Source organism: Cebus imitator, unplaced genomic scaffold, assembly GCF_001604975.1.
Source record: "Cebus imitator isolate Cc_AM_T3 unplaced genomic scaffold, Cebus_imitator-1.0 Scaffold30, whole genome shotgun sequence".
Classification (NCBI taxonomy): domain Eukaryota; kingdom Metazoa; phylum Chordata; class Mammalia; order Primates; family Cebidae; genus Cebus; species Cebus imitator.
In genome coordinates, this window is record NW_016107345.1 from 5,932,978 (window position 1) to 5,959,667 (window position 26,690).

Here is a 26,690-nt window from a genome sequence, read left to right on the forward strand (position 1 = left end):
ATATCTCACTAATGCTCAGAATCAAAGCCTCTTGTTGAACGTGTATAATTAATAATTCCTTTCTTTTTTACACTGACTTTTTATGATGTTTTCAGCTGATCAGACTATTGCTATGCAGTACTGAGCATACTCTTCAAGGCCTCTGCCCAATCTTTCACCTCCATAAAATGTGTTTGTCAAAACCCAACACTGTATTATTACTCCCCAAAAAAGTGTAAGGATACAGGGTTTTTGGTGCTGTTTCTTGCTTTATATATTTTTGGTAGCTCCTTCTCTCTAGGACTTAGTCACATATACATCAGGGAACTAGAGGACAATCTGAATGACAAAATTGTCTTACTCTCTAATATAAGCCAATTGTTTATTAACTTGAGTTTTGCATATTTTTGTCTTAGCGTAAATTCTTCCTTTAAATGCCCAGGTCATCCCTGCGAATAATCCAAAACAATTTTCACTGGGCAAGTGCATTAGCCTGACTAAATCAGTATTATATGTACCTTGTTTCTCAAGAGAGTTTCATAAGCTAACTGCTTATCTACATTCTGTCACTATTACATAGGGATTCTTAAATTGTTATTTGAATTTGTACAAATAAACACTAACACAAATCTAATCATGAAATGCATTTCAGATCATCAGTGCTTCCTTTTACGTTTCATGCAGGCTCTCTCTTGGTTCCATATGAAGTTTAAAGTGATCTTTTTCCAGTTCTGTGAAGGACATTGGTCATTTGATGGGGATAATGCTGAATATATAAATTACATTCATAATTGCAACTAAGAGAATAAAATACCTAGGAATACAACTAACAAAGGATGTAAAGGACCTATTCAAGGAGAAGTAGAAACCACTGTTCAAGGAAATAAGAGGACACAAACAAATGGATGGAAAAACAGTCTATGCTAAAGGTTAGGAAGAATTAATATTGTGAAAATAGCCATACTGCCCAAAGTAATTTATAGATTCAATGTTCTTCCTATCAAGTTACCAATGACCTTCTTCACAGAACTGGAAAAAACCACTTCAAACTTCATATGGAACCAAAACAGAGCCCGCATAGCCAAAGAAAACAGTCTTGAGGTTTCTCAAAAACCTTAAAATAGATCTTTCATATGATCCATCAATTCCACTACTGAGTATGTAGTCAAAAGTAAAGAAATCAATACATTGAAGAGATTTCTTCTTCATTCCCATGTGTATTGTAGCATGATTCACAATAACCATAACATGGAATCAACCAAGGTGCCCATTAATGGATGAATGTATAAAGAAAATTTGGCGTATACACACAATGGTATGCTATTAAGCCATAAAAAAGGATGACATCCTGTAATTTGCAACAACATGGATAAAACTGGAACTCATTATGTTATGTGATATAAGCCAAGCACAGTGAGACAAATATTGCAAATTCTCACTTGCATGTGGGAGCTAAAAATGTAGATCTCACGAAGATACACATTAGTTTGGTGGTTACCAGGAAAGGTAGTGGAGAGAGGATGAGAACGAGAGGTCGATTAACAAGCAAAATATAGTTAGTAGATGAAATAAGACCTGGTGTTCAATGGATCAGTAAAGTGACTGTAGTTAACATTAATCTATTATACATTTCAAAATAGAAGAATACAATTTGGATGTTTCTAGCATAAAAAAGATAAATATTTAAGGTGATGGATATCCCAATTATCCTGATACAATTACGTGAATTTATCAAATTATCACATGTACCTTGAAAATATGTACATCTATTATGAATCAATATGAAAAGTTATAAGTACATTAGTCAGGGTTTAGCGAGGCAGAAAATATAGAAATTAGATTCAACAATAAAGTGTGAGGAGCAGGGAAAATTAAAGTCTGGAATGGGGAATTCTGAGAATCAGGGGGGTTGCTAAGTCATTAACCAGTTCATCTGAAGAACTGGCATTATTTGTAGTGTTAATGTTCTCCAGCCAAAGACCAACAGGATGATATCTGTAGTTTAACAAGTTGGGTTTATTACTCATAAGGCACCAAATGTCTCAGTAAAAGTTTGTTAGAAAGGAATTATTGTACAATTTATGTTTACATTAGGTAATTTTGAGGAGAATTTATGCAAACAGTGCTTTAATCTGGATGCAAGGATAATTCAATGATTTGATATCTTAATAAATTTTATCTAAAAAGAGGAAAGACACTAGTGCAATGCTAAAAATATTATCAGAAAGGAAGCAATTAACACTGATATAAGCCAAGATAGGATGTGTGGTTATTATGTAGATAGGATGATGTTAATATTTTATGTTCAGATAGGATTACAGTGTGGTTCTGGTTTTATTTTGATCCATCAAGGTCACAGAGTAGTTTTCTCTGGTGTTGATGACTTGGGAAATTATTTGTGGTCAAAAGGAGAACAGTAAGAATTCATTGTTGAGTACCAGGACAGCTCCAAGATGCCAAGAGCTGCCTTTCTCATTCTTTGTAGCTTGCAAAGAAAAACAGATTGTGATCTTGAAGAAAGGGTTCATAAATAGGTCTAGGGAAAATGTTGCCACTGCAGAACTACTGCCTCTGTGATCCTGGAAATAAGCATCTGGTGGCAAGCCTGAGCCAAAGTAGGATGTCAGTGCTGGCAGATGTTGGGCATAATGTAGAAGAAACAAGAAGAACCTGGATTTGGCCAGGCACCTCTGCTCTGAACTAGAAACTACTGATATCCTTATTTTATAGCTGAAGAAATTGAGTTACAGATTGCTTAAGTTACTTGCCCATTGTTACAAGAACACTAACTAGAGTTACTAAAATTCAAAGCCAAGAAATTTGTCTTAATTTCCTAATATTTACCATTTGTTTCTACTGAGTCTCAAAATGAACAAGAAATGTATAAAAAGATAATCAAAATCACTAGTGCTTAAGAAAATTCCAATCAATGTAAAACAAAAATGAAATTTAATCCCAAGCTATCAAAAGTTGAGAAAACCAACAATATGTTGCATACAAGATATTAGGAAGGAGGGCCTGCTTGTGCATTGCTGGTTTGACATTGAATTACAGTCAGCTTTGGGAGGTCATCTGCCAGTATCCCTCAAAGCAGTTCACATGATGCAACTCTACTTCTGCAAATTGATCACGTAGAAATAAAAATATCAATATGCAATAAAAAAGACAAATACACATGTGAATTCCTATAGCAGCATTATTTATAATGACATAAAAACAGGAAGCAACCTGAATGCCCATCAATATAGCAATGCAAGAATGAATTAATGGTACACACATTCTATCAGCTATTATAAAGCTGTACAAACAGAACTTTTACTCTGAACCTACAAGGATCTATAATAGACACATAGTTTTAAAAAATGATTTATTACATTCCATGGTGTGATCTCATTTTTAAACTAAACAAAAGGCAACATATTTGTGTTTAGGTGGACATGAGCACAGAAAAAATTATTGAACATTCTATACTATAATGCCTTTGCTAACTTCAGGATAAAGCATGGCGAAAGCAGGGTGCACTAGAAAAGCATGATTAATTTGTGATCATCTCTTTATATTTTTGGACTGTTTTGCTTATTTTGAGCATGGGTAATTTTTTTGTTATTGAAAAAAATAAGTATAGAATGTTTCTTAAGAGACTAAAGGAAGTTATTATTCCTAAGGAAAGATTTTTAAAAAATTATTCAAATTAAAATGTGATATATTTCTTCAAAAATGGTTTTGATTTAAAAATCATCCAGATTAATAAAAACAGTTTCAGGATATAATTGAAATACTATACAAGATTCTAAAATCAGTTGATAATGTGAAATTAGTATTCGAGATTTGGTTCTGACTGTGAAAATATTTATTCTTGTCTCCATTTCACAAAAAGCATCCTAATATGAGAGATCTTCAGCCTTTACAAAGATGAAATAATTTATATAAAACCATAACAGTGCAAGAGCACTGTAAGTAGTTATCTGCTCACAATATACATGTCTACAGATAAAGATATTTTTTGTTTTGTTTTGTTTCTGTTCCAACAACTACAAATTTTATGTTGGCACATCAGGCTCTGTAACAGAACATGTGACTTTAAAGATGACTAGGGTTTAAATATACTTAAATCAGAAATTTCTTAGACATGTCTATTAATAAAGCCTAGAAGTATCCTTATTTTTATGCAATATTTGTATTTGTGACATAATTTCCTTATGAAAATAACATAAGAAGTTGCGTGAACAATGAGAACACATGGACACAGGGACAGGAGCACTACACACTGGGGTCAGTTGGGGGGAAATAGGGGAGGGATGGTGGGGGGTGGGAAGCTGGGGAGAGATAGCAAGAGGAGAAATGCCAGATGTAGGTGATGGGGAGGAAGGCAGCAAATCACACTGCCATGTGTGTTCCTATGCAACAATTTTGCATGTTCTTCACATGTACCCCAAAACCTAAAATGCAATAAAATAAATGGGAAAAAAAAAAGAAGTTGCGTTGGTTCATTCATGGTAAGTTATTTAGGTTATTGACTTTCTTTTTAAAGAATATTGTATATATATATTTACATGCATATCACATATATAAGTGTGTGCTTGTATTATGTACATACATATATATACACACACTTGCAGAGCAAGTGCAACTGGATACAAGTGTTAGCTGTACATATGTGTGGGCGTTAATATATATGAGTTTATATATTTATATGTGTAGGTGTTAATACAGTAATGAGTCACTTCACAATGGGGACACATTCTGAGAGCTGCATTATTTGGCAGTTTTGCCTTGTGAACATCATAGGATGCACTTACGCAAACCTAGATGGTATAGACTACTCATCTAGACTATATGGTATTACCTATTGTTTCTGGGCTACCAACCTATAAGCATGTTACTGTACTGAATACTGTAGGCAGTTGTAACACAACGGTAAATATTTGTGTATCTAAACAAAATTATAAATTTTACAGTACCTCTCCGTAGGTACTGTAAAAATTTGGTGTTGTAATTTTATAGAATCACCCTCATATAGCTGGTCCATTCCTGACAGAAACATGTTGTCAGTTGGTATATGTCCATATACGTGCAGACACAAACATAACCTCCATTTTACTTAAATATAATTTATCTTATTAATCAACATATTTCGTTAAAGTGATCATGAATTTGGATGAAATGAACTAAGTAAGGTGACAATGATTTATGCTGAAAGCTCCTTATAGCAATCTTATAGTTATCGTCATCCTACTAAGCCACATAAAAAAGTTTTGAAAAGTTTCCAATATAATTCATATATATTAGCAATTATAAATTGACATTGCATGCATGCATATTTTTCTCTCATTTATACTTTACAATCTCCTTCTACAAAAAGCATCAATTTCTAAAGTTATAGAAGTACTTTTTCTATAAAACCTATATGGCATCACTTACCAAAAAATTGAATTTTTATAATTTGACTAAAATAACCAATATAAGAAATAATAATTGAAGGACAATTTTGTCTCCTTAAAGCTACGAACAGGTTCAAAATGTAATATTGTAGTTAATATATCAAAAAGAAATACAGGTCAACTGTTAAAGTCTAATCTATTATAGAGCTGTTGTAATTACAGAAGCAGAAGTACATTTGAAAAATATATCTACTGAGAGTAATTTAATGTCAAGTGTCAACGTTGCCATACTGTTAAGATCTTGAGGTAACCTTGTCACAACTGAAACACAAATACTCTCAGACCTCGTGTTCCATTCATTATACTTCTTGAGCTATGTTACAACCTATAGCCAATGAAAATTATCTAGTAACCTACTTTTTAAAAAAATAATCCATAATTAATGTCTACAGATATATAGTATTCACATTTTGACAAGGAGCATCAGTACCAATAACTCTTCTACCCAGACAGTTTTATGTGTCTTCTCTTCGCTAATTATCACTTTGGAAAGCTTTCAAGTGATAGGTCTTATTACGGTAGAATAGTTTTCTGATAAAGTGTAATACATGTGTCCTTATTTAAGGTGAGTCCTAAGATTGCTAGGTCAAAGTTAACAAAGTCAAGTGTATAAATTATTAGGCACCCACTTGAAGGACTCCACTTTGTTTAAATATACCTGAAAGCTAGAAATCCACTACCTATGGAAACAATTTGTTCTTGTAGACTTTGCCATTAAAAGTCAAGTTATCCTAAGTAGGCATGAACACATTATTTATCTTTAAGATATCTTATTCTTTTGATATGCAGTTCTAGTAGTCTCTCTTCATGTGTTTGATTTTTATAACCATACCAAAATGGCTATTTATGTTAAAAGAAGTAGTGGCATAATATTAAAATTAAATGAAGATTGAAGGAAAAGTTTAACCAGTCATCTTTTTGTCAACTCTTGGGAAACAAAATGCCTTTCAGCCATGAATAAGAAAAATGCTTAATTTTGTTCAAACTTTTATAAGGCATGATTTGTCTCTTTATAGCACTTCCTCTTATCCTACCTCTTCAAAATTTATGCCTTTTTAAAAATTTTAACTTTTAACCAACTAATTTATCAAACAAATCTGATATGAAGAAATAAGATTTTAGCATATCTCATTCTTTTAACTGGCTGTTACATCGTGCTGCAACAAGGAATGCCTAGATCAGATTCATTGGTAATGGTCCATTTCTGTTTTTCTAATATCCTCAGGCCCCTACTGAACTTTATTATATACTGTATCTATTTGTAATCTAATAATTAATAGGATATAGACATCTTTGGCAACTATACTGAATTCAGCCACCTGGGTACCACTTAATGACATGTCATAAACTGCTTCATGATTTAATGAGATCATTTCTTGTTTTATTTCATCATAAGGATATATCATAACAATTTATGTTAGATCATTAAGAGGGTTGCAACAAATTCAACTTCAAATCTCAAGTCCTTCAAACTATCACTTGATAAAAAGAATAAGCTGGCAGGCCTTCTTTTTAAAAACATAACCTGAAATGTGGACTGTCAAGTCAGTCAAACAACAGTTTGATTGTTATGAAGGCCAACCGTATCTTAAGAAACAGTCAAATATATTTTAAAAATTATTATACTTTTTAAACTGATACAACTTCTCACAGGTGTCACAGATAAATAATTTTATCAGTGGATAAAGTCTTTAGAAATGTTTATGGCAACATTTTAAATAACTGTGAATAATTTTTATGCATTATCAAAACATTTATCTATATTTCTTTTTCTTTTTTTTGGAGATAGAGTCTTGCTCTGTCACCCAGGTTGGAGTGCAGTGGCACAATTGTGGCTCACTGTAACCTCTGCCTCCTGAGTTCAAGCGATTCTTCTGCCTCAGGTTCCTGAGTAGCCGCAACTACAGGCACCCCCCCCCACACCACGCCTGGCTAATTTTTGTATTTTTAGTAGAGATGGGGTTTCACCATATTGGCCAGGCTGGTCTTGAACTCCTGACCTCACAATCTGCCCACCTCAGCCTCCCGAAGTGCTGGGATTACAGGCATGAGCCACCATGCCAGGTCTCTTTGCTTCTTAAATGTTTCTAATTCACATACATAGACATGTGTATCAGAATCTACACAGAAAACAACAGTACCTCTTTCATTGATACTTTTTTTTTTACTTCTATATGCAGTTAATACCTTGTTTTAAGATATACATTATATGTGTTCCATAGGACTGAGACTAACATGAGGCATGTGAGGCACTCACACTGGATACAAAATTTAAGGCAGTGCAAAAACTTAGTCATCAAGATAAAAATTATAATACTACTGTAATATGTAAATATACACTTAAACATTATATTTGAAGTCTAAATTATTTTAAAAATTCATACTGAATAAAATAACAAAATATTAAAGACAGAAACAGTATGTTAAAAACCTTACTGGGATGCTGAGCACAAGGGAATCAATTGATTACAGGGCGAGAACCATAGAGGATGAAAGTTCTGAGAACTCAGTAGACATTTTCAAGGAGCTTGCAGACTGGCAATCATAACGGTCAACTTTGTGTATCAACTTGATTGGACTAATGGATGCTGAGATAGCTGGTAAAACATTACTTCTGAATGTGTCTGTGATGGTGTTTCTGGAAGTAGTTAGTATTTGAATTTGTAGACTGAGTAAAGGAGAGGCAACCTCACTAATATGGATGGGCATCATTCAATCCATCAAGCTAGAAAAAAAGACAACCTTGCTCTCTGGTGGAGGTGGAAAATTCATCTTTTCCTGCCCTCAGACACTGGCACTTCTAGTTCTCTGGCCTTCAGACTGGGATTAGACTTATACCACCCTTAGGCCTTTGGACCTGGACTCATTTTCACCACCAGCTTTCCTGGTTCTCCACCTTGTAGACAGCACATCATGGGACTTCTCAGCCTTGAAAATCACATGAGTCGTCAATTCATATAATGTCTCTCTCTCTCTTTCTCTCTCTCATATATACAATGATATATATTAAATATATATAATAATATAGAGATTATATATATTATATATAATTATATATTGATATTTATATCCATGTATATATACATTCATATGTATAGCTATGTATATAGACAGACATCTGTCTATCTGCCTAGGTATCTATCTTATATACTATTGATTTTGCTTCTCTGGAGAACTGTGACCAATACAGTAAATATTCTGTGCTTGCTAGCAGAAATTTAAAGACATTTATAAATTTTTTTTTCTGCAGAAAGAAAAAGGTATGTATTTTTGTTAGAGGCAGATGTAATAGGAATATTTCATAAACTTTAAGTCAGGCGCCTTCTGCTTGGATAAACTCAGTAGGAATTTTGTAAAACCAAGTAAGAATTTATCTAACAACACTTACAAAAATGCAGTCAATATAGGTTAATAAAAGAAATAACCTTAAAAAATCTAAAATGAGGATAATTCAATTAAAAATTTAAAAGCTGAAGAGGTATACAATGTTCCCTTATCTGTTGTTATTCACATAAACTATAAAATGATGCTTCAAAAACCAAGATAATTACCTACAGTGGAGAAAAAAGGAAGTGTTATGCAGGGTGTGTGTGTGTGTGTGTGTGTGTGTGTGTGTGTAGAAGTATACACATATATTCTTAAGTTTCATATGTATGTGTGTGTGTGTACTTTATGATTTATTCCCTGAAAATAATTTTTTACATGTGTTGTTCAATTCTGAGTGTTTCTGCTAATTAACTGCAGAACGCACTAGTTTAGAATACATTCTTCGTTATGGCCAATATGATGATAATTGATATGTCTTGGTTTCATAGCAAAAAGACTTTCAATTTTATGCTGTATCTCTCAACAGAAAAAAACATGAATATCTAACAATTTCTACATATAAGAAAAATAGTAAAAATACATATTGCCATCAGAAGTATGCCAATTTACTGTATTTTTATTTCTAATGTATCCTAAATTACTCAATGTTACTGAAAAATAAAATTATGTGTATGCTTCCTTCGTGTATATGCATAAACTTGTATATATATGTACATACATATACACACACACACAGTAACTATTGTGAAATACTGGAATTGTTCTGTTCATCTTCAATCTTTTGAAAACTATGACTACAGAATTATTTTAACAACTTAAACATTATGACAGTTGATGTATTTAAAACACTGAATTAAAGAGACAGAAAAAAGAAATATTGTTAAAACAGCCAGGAAACTGAGGGACTTCTATATCCCCATATTCGTGTGTTAAATTCTTCCCTAATCAAGTAGATCAATTAATATAAAATAGTTATACAACTATAGCCTAATAAATGTATAGAACATGAACATGCTTAGAAAGCATTTTGAGATTTTCAAGTTAAAGGTGGTTTAAAAATTAAATCACATTTATTTACTTCATTTGGGGAAATTAACCTCTCTTCCCATTAGACTTCTATTACAGTTCCTTACTCGGTTAAGCGAGGAATACTCTGAAGTTCCATATTGATATTTCTAGCTGAATCAAAATTTCTAATTCCTTTTATAAGTAGAAAATACCTCCAAAAGAAATACCAAACTATTTTAGTAAAATCCAAAATAGCTAAAAGAATATACTCCATCCACTGAGATTTATACACCATGCTATTTGTTCGTTATACATCTCATTTAGTCTTATAGGCTAGTTATTCTTACTAATCCATATTCATATTATAGATAAAAGAAACAGGCACAGGCAATTCTATTAATTTGTACAAGGGCCCCACACAATTAAATAGAGGCAAATTATGAATTTCAACTCAAGTCTGTTGACTCAGAAGTCCATAGTTTTAATGACTAAGGTTTTCTTACTCTCCAGTAGCAAAACACAAAAATTTTGATTTATTAACCTTATCTTTTTATTAGCGGATTTTTGAGAAGGGGTTTTGCTCTTGTTGCCCAGGCTGGAGAGGAATGCAGCCCTCTCAGCTCACTGTAACCTCTGCCTCCCGGGTTCAAGCAATACTCCTGCCTCATCCTCCTAAGTGGCTGGGGATTATAGGTGCCCACCAGCACGCACAGCTAATTTTTGTATTTTGAGTAGAAACGGGGTTTTACCATGGTGGCCAGGCTGGCCTCTAACTCCTGACCTCAGATGATCTGCCCACCTCAGCCTCCCAAAATGCTGGGATTGCAGGTGTGAGCCTCCACGTCCAGTCTAATACTGGATTTTTAACTTGAAATGCTTTTTATCCAAAACTGAATAATTATGGATAGAATGCACTTTGACATACAGTCTAGAAAGTACACAAATATACCTTAATTTCATTTTTTATATTTTGATAAAGTATTCCAGTATGAAATAATGCATTATTAATTGACAGAATTATACCAATTGTCATTCTTTTAAAACTAGTATCTATTTCCTAAATTGTAATACATGTGGATACATTGGTTTCCAAGTATTCACTAGCTGGTATAATTCACTTACGTTGCACATTACTAACATCAGTGGTTTGAATACCATTGGATCATTTATTCCCTGAGAATAATTCTTTACATGTGTTGTTGAACTCTAAGCATTTCTGCAAATTAACTGTAGAATAAAAAAATAATTTAGGAGAAAATTCCAGAAAGCTATGTGGCTTTTAGACATAGAAGTATTAAATTATTTTTTTTCCTTTTTACCAAGACTTTCTCAGTGCTTTCTATCTTACATCTGTGGCACAAATTCTGTTTTCTGTCCTTAAAATGAGACCTTATCAATCTCCCTTCAAAATTTTATATGGCTGCTTATACCATGTTATACTGCTGCTTCTGTAATGTGGTTTTCATCTATCCTTTCAAATTTCTAAAATCATATGATTGACTTTTATTCAAACACATCTTGTGATCATGATGATATTAAAAGGCATTGTGGCAATCAATGCGATTCCACAACCACAGTGGTATGAGGTCATAACATATTCCTCATTAAAGACTTGCTATGTCAGAACAGGGTTGTCTTCTTAAAGCAGGCATATGTTCACCTCTGCTAGGCTTTGGGTTTATCCACAATATGAGGATATTCAGTTGTTTAACATTTGACAGTTACAAAGAGCTTCAATACACATGCTCTCACTGCATTATTTTCTGGAACAAGATGCAATATCACAAATGAAATAAACAAGATTTGTTTTTCATTTTACCTTTGCAATAACTCTGGTAAAAAGGCAGGGAAGGTATTAATATTTCCAATGAACACATGAGAAACTTGAGGCTCAAAGATGTTATATAAATTGCCTCGAAGTCTTATAGTTAGTAAACATTGGAGCTCAGATAAGTCTATCTCTGAGCCAACAGGTATGCCCCCAGTCTCTCTTTGCTTTGCTTTCCCTGTCCAGTGAGACACTGTATCGAAGGGTTTAAATGTTTCTTCAGTCAAAACACTTGGATTCTTGTTCTGATCCTGCTGGACTTCTCTGGCTGTGTTAATCTGGACAAATCACTTAACTACTCTTTGAATTTTTCTCTTAAGTAAAATGAAGATAATAGATAATAATTTTACTGACCTTCTTGAGTTGTAGTGAGGTTTTTACAGTTTTTATTTTACTTCTTTTTTCTTTCTGAATTTTGAAAAGGGGATATCACTATATTGCAAGGCTGGAGCTATTTACAGGCCTGATCATAGCAGACTGCAGCCTTGAACTCCTGGGCTCAAGTAATCCTTCTGCCTCAGCCTCTTAGGTAGTTGAGATTATGGGCATACACCACCATGCCCAGTCAGTTGTGAGTTCCATGTTACTATCCTTGGTTTATCATGAGCATTCCATTAATTTGGTGATTGTTGAGTTTATATATAAATTAATAAATTCCAACCCATCTGTTTTAAGAGTGTTCATTTTCTACATAAAATTAGACAATATATAGCAGGGCAATGAATATCTGGGTTACTTTAAAGGTGGTAAAGCCTGAGAAAAGATGAATGTCTTGACAGTCATAGACTATCTATGGATCAAGGCAGGAGAGTCTACAGAGACTGGGGAAAGGGAAGGAAAATGTCTCTTCTCTGAAAAAGGGAAAAGGTGAAGTAGGCATTGGACATCTTAGATACTCTATCTTTCTGTCAAAGCAGCCTGCTTGCCAGCACAAGTGAGCAGATTGAGAAATAAGATAAGAGAGTCACAGTGAATACATAAAGATCAACTTTCTCAGAGATAAACAAACAAATGTGAGGGTCACTGCAGCGTGTGAAGCCGAATAGGTCTGTTAACTGAATCTAGAATTAGGCTGACTTAAAACTCAGAGACAACATGCCCCCCCATTCCTCCAAAATGAGGGGAATGTATAGAGTATCTGAATCCAAAGAAGTATCAAGAGAAGGCTTACTCTTTGCACTCTGCTGAATCTCAGGAAGAAAAGGCAGAACTGAGCCAAGTCAGCTAGCTTACTCCTCCCAAACACATTGATGAGGGAAAAAAAAAAAAAAAAATCCTTCATATACTCTTGGATGGAGAAGCAGGCAATAAGTAACAGAAACATCCGGGGTGGGAAACAGAGATCTCCCAGTAAAAACAAGAAAAATATGCAAAACCTAAAATGATAAAGATGGAAGTATTTCAGATATTAGATGTGCTAAATGCAATAGAGAAAACTAACCACAAATTCTTACATGCATTAACTTCATTAATTATTAAAAGAATACATTGCATTCAATACAAAATAATGCTATTGGAATGTTTTTTATTCTTTCTATATTTAAGACATAGAAGGAAATTAAAATCAAATATTACATTTAAATTCTTAGACTGTGCAGTAGTCTATTTTACCTATGACATGGAGAAATCAGGGAAATTTAGATTTCGCCTATGTCATGAAGCTAATAAATAAAGGGATTGGAGACAGGATCTCAGGAATTCTAGACAGAAAATAACACATATGTCAGCAGGATGCAATTTTCTTACTTACGTAGGCAACAAATTATTATCAAAATGTGCTTGTAAAGCAGAAAATAAAATGAAAGCACATGTGATAAATCTAATGGAAAATAATAATAGTCCAATATCATCATTATAATAAGAATGTACTAAGGTATTATTCCAAAAAAAGTAAAATCACAATTCTCATGCAAATGTAAAATGAAGCAATGTCAATTAAGCCACCAGTAAGATGCTGAAAATCATTCCAAGAACATTTGAGAAACTGGGTGTATAATGGCAACTTATCAAACAAATTAAGATTGCTATATTAGAATTTTTAAATTTAAATAATACTTTGTTTTTATATTTAATTATTAGAGATATATAGTACGTGTACATATTTATGGGGTATGTGATATTCTTATATATGCATATTATTTGTAATTATCAAATATTTGGAATATCCCTCCCACCAAGCATTTATCATTTCTTTGTGCTCGTAACATTCAAATACCACTTTTCTAATTACTTTGAAATACACCATGAATTATTATTAACTACAGTTGCCCTATATGCTACTAAACACTATAATAATATATTAGATATTTTTAAGTGGTTAATGTCTAATGGAGCCATGCATCATAATTGTTGGTGTTTAATCTGTTGCACTGAGCAGAGATTCTCTGCATCTCTACTGAAAAAAAAATTTACAATTTAATCTCTGACACTACAGACGTGAAAATTGTCCAGTTAATTAAAAAATAAGGCCCATGGCTGAAGTAAAACAGCACCCAGTAATCTCTTTTGCCTGTTTTAAATTTCAGATAATTATTCTAACAGATATAAATAAATGTTCGCTACTTGTTAATTAGAACCACATTTTTCTCTTGGTCACTCTGAGTTACCTCTGACACCTATTGAGCACTGGAGACATGCAGATAATTATTTATCATTGGCCATACACTTTTAAACCATGCAATTGTTTCAGTCACATTGCATAATATCACTTATTGAACTGGAGCTGTCTTTTAAATATTCCCCTAGATTACCTGACATGGTAGTCTTGAGTGGATTACAAATTATTGTAGTATGGTATCTACATTTCAAAAATATAATTCAAATAAAAAATAAACAACAACAAAAACAAATACACACAGATGTACACACGTTTCTTCCCAGGCCTTTTGTGTCCTAGTGCATAGACCTTCCACAAAGCTCAGTAAATATTACTGTCATTGGTAGCACATATGAGTTCCCAGATTACTTTTTCCAATGAATGACAGACATCAAGAATGGCCACAGGCAGCTCCTGGTTGGCTCATTCGTCAGTTAAATTTAGGGTAACGTTCAAATTCTGCCACTGTCCGAGTTCCTCCTACCTTCTTCATAAGAACTTTTATCTCTTTATTATTCTTACATTTTTGCAAATACCTCTTACTTTTTTCTTTTAGTTGTGCTCATGCTATTTCCAGCGCCTGGAAGATCTTTTGTTCCCCTTCTTTTATCTGCTCCCTTCTCTTCCTTAGGCCTATTCAAATATTATCTCTGCAATAAAAATTGTCCAGTTATCCTATTCAGTCTTCCTGCTACATTACTGAGGCCTTTAATGTACCTCTTTTTAAAACACATTATTTATTATTTTATTATAATTAGTTGTTTAGGTGTCTATCTCATCATATATTTTGCAAAAACTATGTATGAGATTTGAGATGAACAACTGAATAAATCAATGAATGGATAATTTCTACAAAGTGTGAATGGAATATTTACTAGCAAAGACATGTGGAAATTATTATAATGTACTAGTAATTTATCATGGTTGACTCATAAAGAAATAGAGGTAATGACATCAAATTCCTGTATTTTTCGTGATTCTGTTCAGAGATTACCTCTTTCATGAATTCTTTCCTCTGCCAAAAGAAAATACTTGTTCTCTTTATAAATTATGTTGTCTTTTCAGACAATTTTTCAACAATATAATTTTCTACATACAAACATACATATACTTTCTTTTTTTTTTTTATTGTATATTGCAAATTTCTTGAGGTCTTTTTAGTTTTGATCCCAAGGACCTAACTCACCATTCACCTCCTGTTGTCAAATAGGTAATGCTGAGAGCAGCTCTTTCTCTCTCCATCTCTTTCTCTGTTAAATACATAAAACTCCCCTCTGATAAACACTTTACTACCCATAAGTAACACTGAGAGTCTGGCTACCAGCTTTAAAAAAGTTTCATATCTCATTATGTTCCTAACACCTTGGTATAATCACCCCTTATTCCTATAAAATAGCCACCTATGACTTCAGGAGGGATTTGAATTATTGGACAGAAAAAAAAGAATCATATTTAAGAGTGGTAGGGATGATAGAGTTAATAGAGGAGTAGTGAAAAGGGGAAGCTGAAATAGATAATATACTATTTTGTTTAGTGAAAGTACTAACAGAAAATATTATTTATGTCAAAAATTTCCAAGTATCAGCCAGTTATGCGGGTCATTTTCAGAATAACTTAAAAGCAATTTTTAACTAAATACTTTCACTCAAACTCATAGTTCTTATGATAAATTTCCCTGTCCTAAATTCTGCATTCAATGCAACAGCCATCCTTCTGAATTAATGAGTCATCATGTGAAAGAAACAATGTGTGTATATAATTTCTGACTCCTGCAAAGAGAAAAACTTGTGCATGTCTCATATTGGCAAAGGTTGATGAATGTTTACATGTCCCTTAAATGATTGCAATTGTTAGCTAGCTTTCTGCAGAATATAATCCTAAGGATTTCTGAGACAATGTTTTCCCATCAAATGCTATGCAAATTATAGTGAATTATGATAATTGATTTCAAATGCAGACTTTCTGCTGAAAAAAATTGTATTCAAACAAATGTGTTTTCCATACCATTAGAATTACAAGTTATAAACATGTCTAGTAATTCATTATAAGCCATTTATTCAGATTCAAGTATTTGAACACCAGCTGGTTGTCAGAAAGATTTATCAAATTCTTTCTATAGAAAATCATAAAAAGTTTTAGGGTTGCTTTTAATGTATCAGTAAATATTCATTGTTATCTGAAGAAGCAAATCTGTCACTGAGAAATTGGAACACTGGGATCTAAAGTCTGTAAATAAAATATGACTTTCTTAATAGAATAATAAATCACATTCCTCACACAGCTCTTGCAATGTCTTACAGTTAAAACTTCATGTGAGGGGATTTTTGTTTCAGACTCTCTATATGCCCAGGCATAAAGACAATCTTTTTTCCCCTTTGTTTAGATGATATCTTGACTAAGCTTTTGCAGTTTTTACCTCATTTTTTTAGGCTGCCATCACGTACCCTTTAATAAATACACAATCTTAGAAGTCATTCTTAGAAGAAAGTGGTAAAGATTTATTATGGAAACAGATGTAGCACAAGACTACATTAAGCAATTAAAATGGATTTTATCATTTATGTATCAGGATGCATATTTACATCTACTTCAATTTCTTAGAAAATGTTCTTAGTATGGTTCTCACAGGCATATGAAAGAATATTTTGTGCATGTTTTCTAGTTTGCTACCTGATATTGTGTAATACTGAGACATATTTATTTCAGTTTGATATATACAGAAATGTAAGTTCCTTATAGCACTTAATATAAAACCATTAAACACTAATTCGCTCTAGCTTCAGTTATGTTTATATTAAAATGTACAAAATAATAAAAATGCAATGAATATGGCATCATACAAATTCACATGAACTTAGTAACTGTAACAGATGCTTACTGATTTCATATGAATGTACTTATTTACACTAAAGATTCACTAAACAAAGTTTTTTTTTTTTTAAATCTTGTTTCATTGGAGAAAAATAAATGGTTAAGAATAAAATGGAATTTATCATCCCCTAATATAACAGTTCACTTTTTAAACTTGCTTAAAGCAAAGCAATAACAATAGAGCATAACAACACTAAGATAATCTGTCAAATGACTTTTGGGCAAAAGTGAAGAATAAAACATTTCAAAATAATTGTTAAAATATGAGCAATAGCTGGAGGCTATTATCCAAAGCAATAAAACGCAGGAAAAGACAACCAAACACCAAGTGTTCTTACTTGTAACTGGGAGCTGAACAATGAGAACACATGGACACAGGGAGAGGAACAACACACACGGGGTTTCGGGTAGGAAGAAGGGGGCAGAGTATCAGGATAAATAGCTAATGCATGCTAGACTTAATACCTAGGTTATGGGTTGATAGGGGCAGCAAACCACCATGGCACATATTTACCTATGTAACAAACCTGCAAATTCTGCACATGTATCCAGGAACTTAAAATTTTTAAAAATGAGTAATTCATTTAGCAACAAATATAAGCTTAAATAATTCATGAAAAAAATAGTGTTTTACATACTTTTTAAAGCTTACAAATGAAAGAATATATCATACCATTTTCCTGAGCTGGTCTTGATAAACAATTTTCAGAGAATATCCTTTGACCATATGTGGGCTAAAAAGACAAGAAAACAGTGAAGTTACATTTTAGTAGTGGAGGAAAGATAAATGTACAAAAGTAATCATTCAAGTAAAGAATGACAGCTGCCGTAACAGAATCCAGAATACATTTCTATGGGACATGAAGGATGAAGAGATTATACTCTATCTATGGAATCCAGGGTCTTCTCAGAAATAGCTGTATTGGTGCTGACTTTGAAGGATGGGTTAATTTAAAGGAGGTAGAAAGGTAAGGAATTTCATGAGCAGACAAATAACAAGAGCAAAGGCCAAGATACTGGACTTTACAGATCATGCTTACAAAAGAACATGAAGAATATCTGTTTGGATAAAATGCAGGGTCTGTGAAGTGAGTGGTTGGAAAATAGACTAGAATGAGATGCAGGAGTCATATTCAGAAACTCCTTAAATCCTTTGCAGAGTTGTTTGCATTTAATTCACTCAGGATTAAATGTCTTAAAGCAGGGAAATAGCATGTCCCAATCTCTAAAAGGAAGTCAAAATCAGCAATTAATTATATTGATGCTTCTTCCAGTCTCAAGGTGAAAATCAGAATATGATTAGAGAAGTAAGCATATAAATACCATAATATTGTGTCAGTAATGTACATTTAAAATTATTTTTCCAAAGGAAAATAAGCCGTTCTATAAAAAAGACACATGCACTTCTATATTCATCACGGCACTATTCAAAAAAGAAAAGACTTGAAATCAATTTAGGTGCTTATCAACGGTGGACTGGATAAAGAATGCAGTACATATACACCATGGAACACCATGCAGTCATATAAAAGAACAAAATGTTGTTCTTTGCAACAGCATGGGTGCACCTGGAGGCCATCCTTCAAAGCAAATTAACTCAGTAACAGAAAACCAATACTGCATGTATTCACTTGTAAATGGGAGCTAAACATTAGTTACACATAGACACAAGGATGGGAACAACAGACACAAGGGACCCCAAAAGGCAAAAGAAGGGAGGAGTCAAGGGCTAAAACGTACTGATTAGGTCCTATGCTCTCTACTTATGTTACAGCATCAGTTGCACCCCAAACATCAGCATCATGCAATATACCCATGTAACAAATTTGCACGTGTACCTACAGAGTCTAAAAACTGAAATTATAAAGAATAAATATTTATTTGAAACATACTTTTAATGCATTTATCTGGACATTTTACTCAGGAGAAAGACATATTTTTGAAATATTTATTGAGGTTCCTAAATATTTAACATTTCTGAATTTGAGCTAGTGCTTCAGGAAGAACAAGCTTTTACCTCAGAAAAAAATAAGAAAAAATTGGGACTGTAATCTTTAAATCATTGAATTTTCTGTGTGAAAAGATAGGACCTACAAAATTTAAATTCATTTATACCAAAATGTTTGAAAATGCAAGTTTCAAAGAGTAGTTTCATTAACTCTGCCTCCTCAATGAGAGTAAACTTTGAGTACAAAGAACTGAGGAATGTATAAAAGCAAAATGCCGACATGGAGATTGTGTCTTCCAAATTAAAATTGTCAGATAATTTACATCACTTAAATAAAATGTAATAACATTTACATTGTAAAATACAAAGTAAAAAATCAAGTAGGTATTTTATTAATGTTTTCAAATATGAGTAAAAGATGAAAATATATGATTTGAATTATATATATGTACACATATGTATATAAATATGGAAAGAGATTGTGTTTGTGTGAGAGGGAAAGAAACTTCATTTCTTAATAAATCCATAAAAAACTATGCTAATAATGTAATATTCATTGAATGACTCTATATACTATTGAATAAGAACTGCTAATGAATAAATTATTTCTACCAAGAGCTAATTATATTATTACACAGTCTATTACCTCTGAATGTTGTATATTCTGGCCCTAAATTAAAATGTCTCACAAATACTAAGTTCTTTAGGACTTAGCTTTCTCCTCCTGAGAGAAGATTTTGTTGGCTGCCTCTCTGCAGTAGGTCTCAGTTATGCTCTATTACAGAGCTCCGCCTTTCATAATGGTAGTCATAGTGTAATCCTTTCACTTATATGTTGACCATCTCTCCCCGTAGACTGTATTCTCCTGAAGGTCAAGGACCTTCAATGCTATGCTCTGTTACGTTTCTAGTGCCCAGAGCAGTATCTTGAGCTCACCAACACATAATACACATCTGTTGAACAAAAATGTAATTCTTTAGAAATTCAATAATTTCACAGGAGAACAATTTGGATTAATCACTTGAAACTGTATTTTGCCAAGTGAACATTTATAATGACTTCTTATTAATAAAACTACTTGTTGTATCTAAATAATAGGACATTTTATAGACTATTAGGAAAACTGGAAGAAATAATTTATATTTAACTTATTTGTTGAAAATCAAAATTTGAAACATAAAACTTAAACTTTACTTTCATTTGTTCTTTATATTTTTGCTGAATTCATATTCTGTACAAGGCACTATATTATCTCTTATGAGAGATACAGAGAAAAATGAGACAGTTCTTCCCTGAAGGAATGAAAATCTAGTATAGATATAAAATAGGTAGAGATACTGCAAGTCAAGTGAGAAGGTGACAACCGGCATTAGAGATTTGCTGCAGCAGTGTTTCTCAAACTTCTTTTTGCTTCAACTCACAGTAATAAATTAGTCTTGTGCTGTGTGTAACAAATACGTAACAGAACAATATTTTACCTTTACTATATGCAATACACTTTAATATTTTCCATTCTATCATATCCTCTTTTTGCTTAATCTTGGGTATTCATTTATTAAACTATTTTTACAACACAACAAAAATCAACATGCTGCTCAAAAACACTGAGCTCTTTGAAGAATCAGCTTCCTCAGTGAGACGGTATTTATGTCAAATATTGAATAAAAGACTGTAATAGGTATACATGTAAATTTCAGGAAAAGGTATCATTTCAGACAGAAGAAAACTACATAAATAATATTATTTAGAACATGAGAGAGCATGAACAAATAAGACCAAGTAGCTCAGTTTGGCTGCTGTGGTAGACAGACATTTTAAGATGACCCTCCAGGTTCCTACATCCTGATATATACACCATGTGTAATAAGCAATCCTTGAGTATGGCAGAACCTGTGACTATGAGAATATGTCATTTCCACAATTTTGTTACTTTCGCTGGCAAAAAAGAATTTTTGCAGATGTAACTAAGTCTCTAACACATTGTGTTAATAGAAAGGAAACCATCCTGGGTAAGCCTGATCTAATCAGGTGACTTCTTAAAAGTAAGATTCAGAGATACCCTTTCTTGCTGGATATGCAGATTCAGCTATCAAGAGTTCTATAGCCTCCAGGACATGAATTCTACTAACATGTGAGACAACACAGCAACATCTTGGGATTGCTGAGCTTAGAACACAGCAGAGCCCACCAGACTTCTTGCCAACAGAAAGATGAGATTATAGATGTATGTTGTCTTTAATATATTACTCAATAGTAGAAAACAACTGTAGTGTGGGTGCACAAAGAAAAACCGTGTAAGAGATTTCTGCAAAGGTAACTGAAATTCTGAGTATGGAGTGCCATGAGAGATTGGAGAACTGTTATATTAACTAAAATTTTAAAAATCTAACCTAATTTTTATATTAAGTTGATAAAGGAGGACATATAGTTTATACTATATGTGAACAATTATATTACACTATGATTTCTAATGTCTATGTTGCTAATTTTTTATATTTTGATTATTTAAAAAATTAGTAATCAAACAAATACATTCAAGTGTCTGCCTTTTGTTCAAAAGGCAAAAATTGGTTCATGTAAGTTTCTTCCACAAATAATTTACTGCTTTCTTTGACATAAGATCATGACATTCATAATTCATCTTTTTAATATAAATAATGTTCATCAGTCCACTATAAGAACATGATATTTTGATAATTACAAAATAATTGAATTTGATAGTCTTGTAACATAGGAACCCTAAGATTTGAGAAAGCCAGGTGGGGACTGGAACAGCCAGTCACTTCCATGCATCCACTCAGGTCCATTTATGCCTCAGTGACATATACATCTTATTTTCTCTGTGTCTTATAATGTGGAATGCTTAGAAAACCCTGCCTTAGGGATTATTTTGTCTTTAGAAATAAGCTTATATTTTCCAAATCCTTCAGTGAGCAGCTTAAAGCAGGTGATATTTTCTGAATTCTGCCAATCAGGAAACTAGTATACCAACTATGTGATTCATACTTTCATTGTGTGCACTGAGCCCAAAGATGTCCTAAAATGCAGAGAATGACTTTAAAAGCAACTGCTTCTCTGGATATACTCATATGGTGCATCTCATTCTTTTGAGAAGATTTGCAGACTTCTTGATAATTTCTGCTTTAGTATGTAATTTTTATTAATTTAAAATAGATAATTTATGTCTGAACTGTATAAAAAGGAATGATTACATAAGTATTCCACAACATTAGATACCATAGAAACATAATTAAAATGCACAGATGTGGCTAGAATGCAACAACATTGCATCGTTCACAAGTGCAGTGAACTGAAATGTAACACTAGTTAAAATGCAAATACAGAATTCTCCCCCTCACACACTACTATTCTGATTTTCTTACAACGAGAAACAGCACCATGTAGGAAAAAAGGGAAGCATATATTAGGGTTGTTTTTTTTTTTTGTTTTTTTGTTTGTTTCATTTTTTACCTTCTCTGAGGTCTGAAAATGATGTCATTTTTATATATGCCCTTCTTCAATGAGACAGAACTAGTTTCAGTAGCTAAAGAAAGCAAAAGTATCAGCCAAATGATGGCTTCTGCCTATTTTATAGCATAAACACTCTGACCTTTTCAAACAGATTGTATTAGTGACTTCAGTACCTCCTTCAGAGAACCTTAAATTTACTAATTTAGATCAGCAAAATTAAACCTTTCTTCTAAGTGTCATAGGAAGACCTTCCCCTTGTTAACCACAGGCAATTTTTGCAATGGGTCAAAGATTCTGTATCTAAAAATGCAATCTTATAATTTGTGTCTGTTGAGAAACTAGGGTTTGGGGATTGCAAAGCATGTGATGGTGAGCATGCCCTTTTTTCCTTTAGGCAATGCAATGCTCAGTAAATGGCTTGATACATTTTAAATTTTCAGTGTGTGATCTTAATAGCATGTATATTTCCATTGCCTATAATCATGTTTAAAGCATGGTCAATTTCATATAAATTAATGTGATATAAGTTTAAAATTGTAGACGACTTCCATAAAACCTTAAGGGGGCAAAGCTGGAAGTAATTTGTGTAATTTTACAAATTCGATACAATTAAAAAGTTGAATACTCTTGTTTGATATGTTGAAAATATCAGCTATATAATATCTTTAATGTTGTTACTAATAGCATGTCTTATGTGTCTCACTTAATAACAGCAATCTCAGCCAGCCAAGAAAATATTTTGTTTACATTTTACTTTGTGGGTCAAAATCCACCTAAGACTCCCTAATCCAAACCAGAGTAATGGGTGTGTGTGTGGGGTGCAGAATTGTACACAAGACATTTCAGATTCTAAACAAGAAATTTTGTAACCATCTTTCACTGTTCCTTATTTTATTTTATGTATTCAATCTGTCACTAAGCCTTATTCTTTCTTTGAAATTTTTCTCAAATCTCTATTTTTACATCATTTCTCCTGTGAGCACCCTAACTCAAGCTGTTGTCTCCTAATTATGTAGATGACTACAACAGTTCTTTAGCTGAATTGACTAGTAGGTTTCGTTGGTCATAGTCATTACTAATCTTCTAAAATATTGCTTGTACCAACATGCAAGAACTGATGTAGCAAATCACATAATAATTTACATTGCCTATGATGGCAAATATCAAATTCATAATCTATATTTTCAGAATCTCTATGCTATGAACATCTTACTAAGTTCTTTATACCAGTATTCCTAAAAATGAACTCCAATCCTGTTGGACTGAATTCTTCCCAACTATCATTCCTAACGATGATGAATATACCCATAAGGATATTTTAAGTAATCAGTGAAAGGCTGCTGCTAATGAAATTAAAGCATCACAGTTTGAGACAGAACACAGGCTCAAATTATTAAACCTAAAAGAACAGATACATCTCTTAGTCCCAAACTTTACTAACAATTCAGATGATATAAATAATAGGAAGAAAGAGGTAAAACATAGAGAAGTCAGAAACTATCAACATAGACCGTAATATGTTTCCTCACCACATTAGGACTGACTTTGGTCCCTATGAAGAAAGTGAGTTCAAAATGATACATTTGAAACTCATTTGCACAGAGGGAACTACTTCAGTCAGGAAACATCCCTGTTTTATATTCCAATAAACGTATATAGAATATATGATGTTTTCTATCAGGTCATGCCCCATAAATGCGTAAATTCCAGATATATTCACTATGAGCAAGCTAAGTAGCCCTGCCATATCTGTTAAATGTATTTCATAGATGAGGATTATTTATTATCTTTATTATTCCAAATATAATCAGAGATTTAACTTGGCCATATTTTCTTTTACTTCTGGGTATATTAATTCCCTGAATAGTAGGTTAGGTTGCAGCCTGCTGCTAAAATGTATGGTTCCAATCTGCGAGTTATTTTGCTGGATTAAGTTTAGTTGATCCTCATATTTCAGCACAGTCTTTCAGGTGGAAGAGAAAGAAGCAATGTTTCACGATGCACACCTGGCAACAGTGAGTAACTCTAAATTCAACCATTACGTCTACGTGCAGATCCGTTCACATAATCTACTGGATGTTTATGGCCCTCAGGGAAAAATACACACATACACACACAAACACACCTGAAAACTGATAGTTCTTTAAAAGTGGTTGCAGATTTTCATGTGTTCTGAAACCGTGCATTTACTGAAAATATAAAAAATTTACAAAGATACGATAATAGGAACTGGTGGAGTATGAAATTCACTAGAGAGTTAATGCTGTATCTATAAGCAGCCATTTTAAATTATGTAATTTGTCTGCAGGTTGCTCAATATATTTAGGTTTAATATTTTATTATTGAGTCAATAAATTACCATTCCAACAAAAGAACACTTTTCTTGACTATAGTCTTCTTTACTTAAAAAAAAACAAAAACAAACAAACAAAAAAAAACCAATTTATTGGCCGGGAGCAGTGGCTCATGCCTGTAATCCCAGCACTTGGGGAGGCCGAGGCGGGCGGTCAAGAGGTCAAGAGATCCAGACCATCCTGGCCAGCATGGTGAAACCCTGTCTCTACTAAAAATACAAAAACATTAGCCGGGCGTGGTGGCGCGTGCCTGTGGTCCCAGCTACTCGGGAGGCTGAGACGGAAGAATCGCTTGAACCCAGGAGGTGGAGGTTGCAGTGAGCCGAGATTGTGCCACTGCACTCCAGGCTGGTGACAGAGCAAAACTCCGTCTCCTCCCTCAAANAAAAAAAAAAAAAAAAAAAAAAAAAAAAAAAAAAAAAATTATCAAGAAGGCACCAAGATGGTCAAATAAAACAGCTCCTGTCTGCAGCTCCCAGCAAGACCAGCACAGAAGGCAGGCGACTTCTGCATTTCCCAGTGAGGTACCCAGTTCATTTCCTTGGGACTGGTTAGGGAATGGATACAACTCACAGAGAGTGAGCAGAAGCACCGTGGGACAGCACTTCACCTGGGAATTGCAAGGAGTGGAGGGGCCTCCCTGCTCCAGCCAAGGGAAGCAGTGAGGGATTGTGCTACTCACCCTGTGTACTGTGCTTTTCCCGTGGAGTTTTGCAATCCAAAGAACAGGAGATTCCTTCATGAGCCTACATCACCAGGGTCCTGGATTTCAAGCACAAAACTGGGCGGCTGATTGGGAAGGCACTGAGCTAGCTGCACGAGCCTTTTCCTACCCTAGCATTGCCTGGAACCCCAGTTAAATAGGAGAACCGTCCACTCCGCTGGAAAGGGAGCTAAAGCCAGGGATACAAGTAGTATCTCTCAGCGGGTCCCACTCCCAAGGAGCCCAGCAAGCTAAGAACCACTCGTTTGAGATTCTCGCTGCCAGCACAGCAGTCTGGTGTTAACCTGGGATGATTGAGCTTGGTGAGGGGAGAAACAGCTGTCATTACTGAGGCTTTAATAGGCGGTTTTACTGAGGCTTTAATAGGCGGTTTTCCCCTGACGGGGCTAAGGAGGCTAGCAGGTTTAGACTAGGAGTTCAGCACAGCACAGCAAAGCGACTGTGGCCAGACTGCTTCTCTAGATTCCTTCTTACTGGGCAGAGCATCTCTGAAGGGGATGCAGCAGCCCCAGACAGAGGATTAGAGATAACACTCGGTCTCCCAGAGACAGAGCACCTGGGCAGGGGGAGCAGGGGCAGGTGCAGCTTCAGCGGACTTAATCGTTCCTGCCTGCTAGCGCTGAAGAGAACAGCTGATCCTGATAAGGGGGATTCTCCTAGCCCAGGGCAGCAGCTCTGCTAAGGACAGACTCCTTCTCAAATGGTTTCATGACCCCTGTGCCTCCTGTGACTAGAATAGACCTCCCAACAGGGTTAGACAGACATCTCTACAGGAAAGGCATCTGGCTGGCATCAGTCCAGTTCCCCTCTGGGTCGAAGCTTCCAGAGGAAGGAGCATGCAGCAATCTGCTTATTCTGCAGCCTCTACTGGTGATACCCAGGTGAGGAGGATCTGGGGTGGACTTCCAGCAAACTGCAGCAGACCTGCAGAAGAGAGGCCTGACTGTCGGAAGAAAAACTAACAAACAGAAAGCAACATCCACAAAAGAGACCCCACACAAAAACCCCATCAAAACATCATCAATTTCAGAGATCAAAGGTAGATAAATCCATGAAGATGAGGAAAAACTGCTACAAAAATCCTGAAAATTCCAAAAACCAGAATGCCTCTTCTCCTCCAAATGATTGCAAAACCTCTCCAGC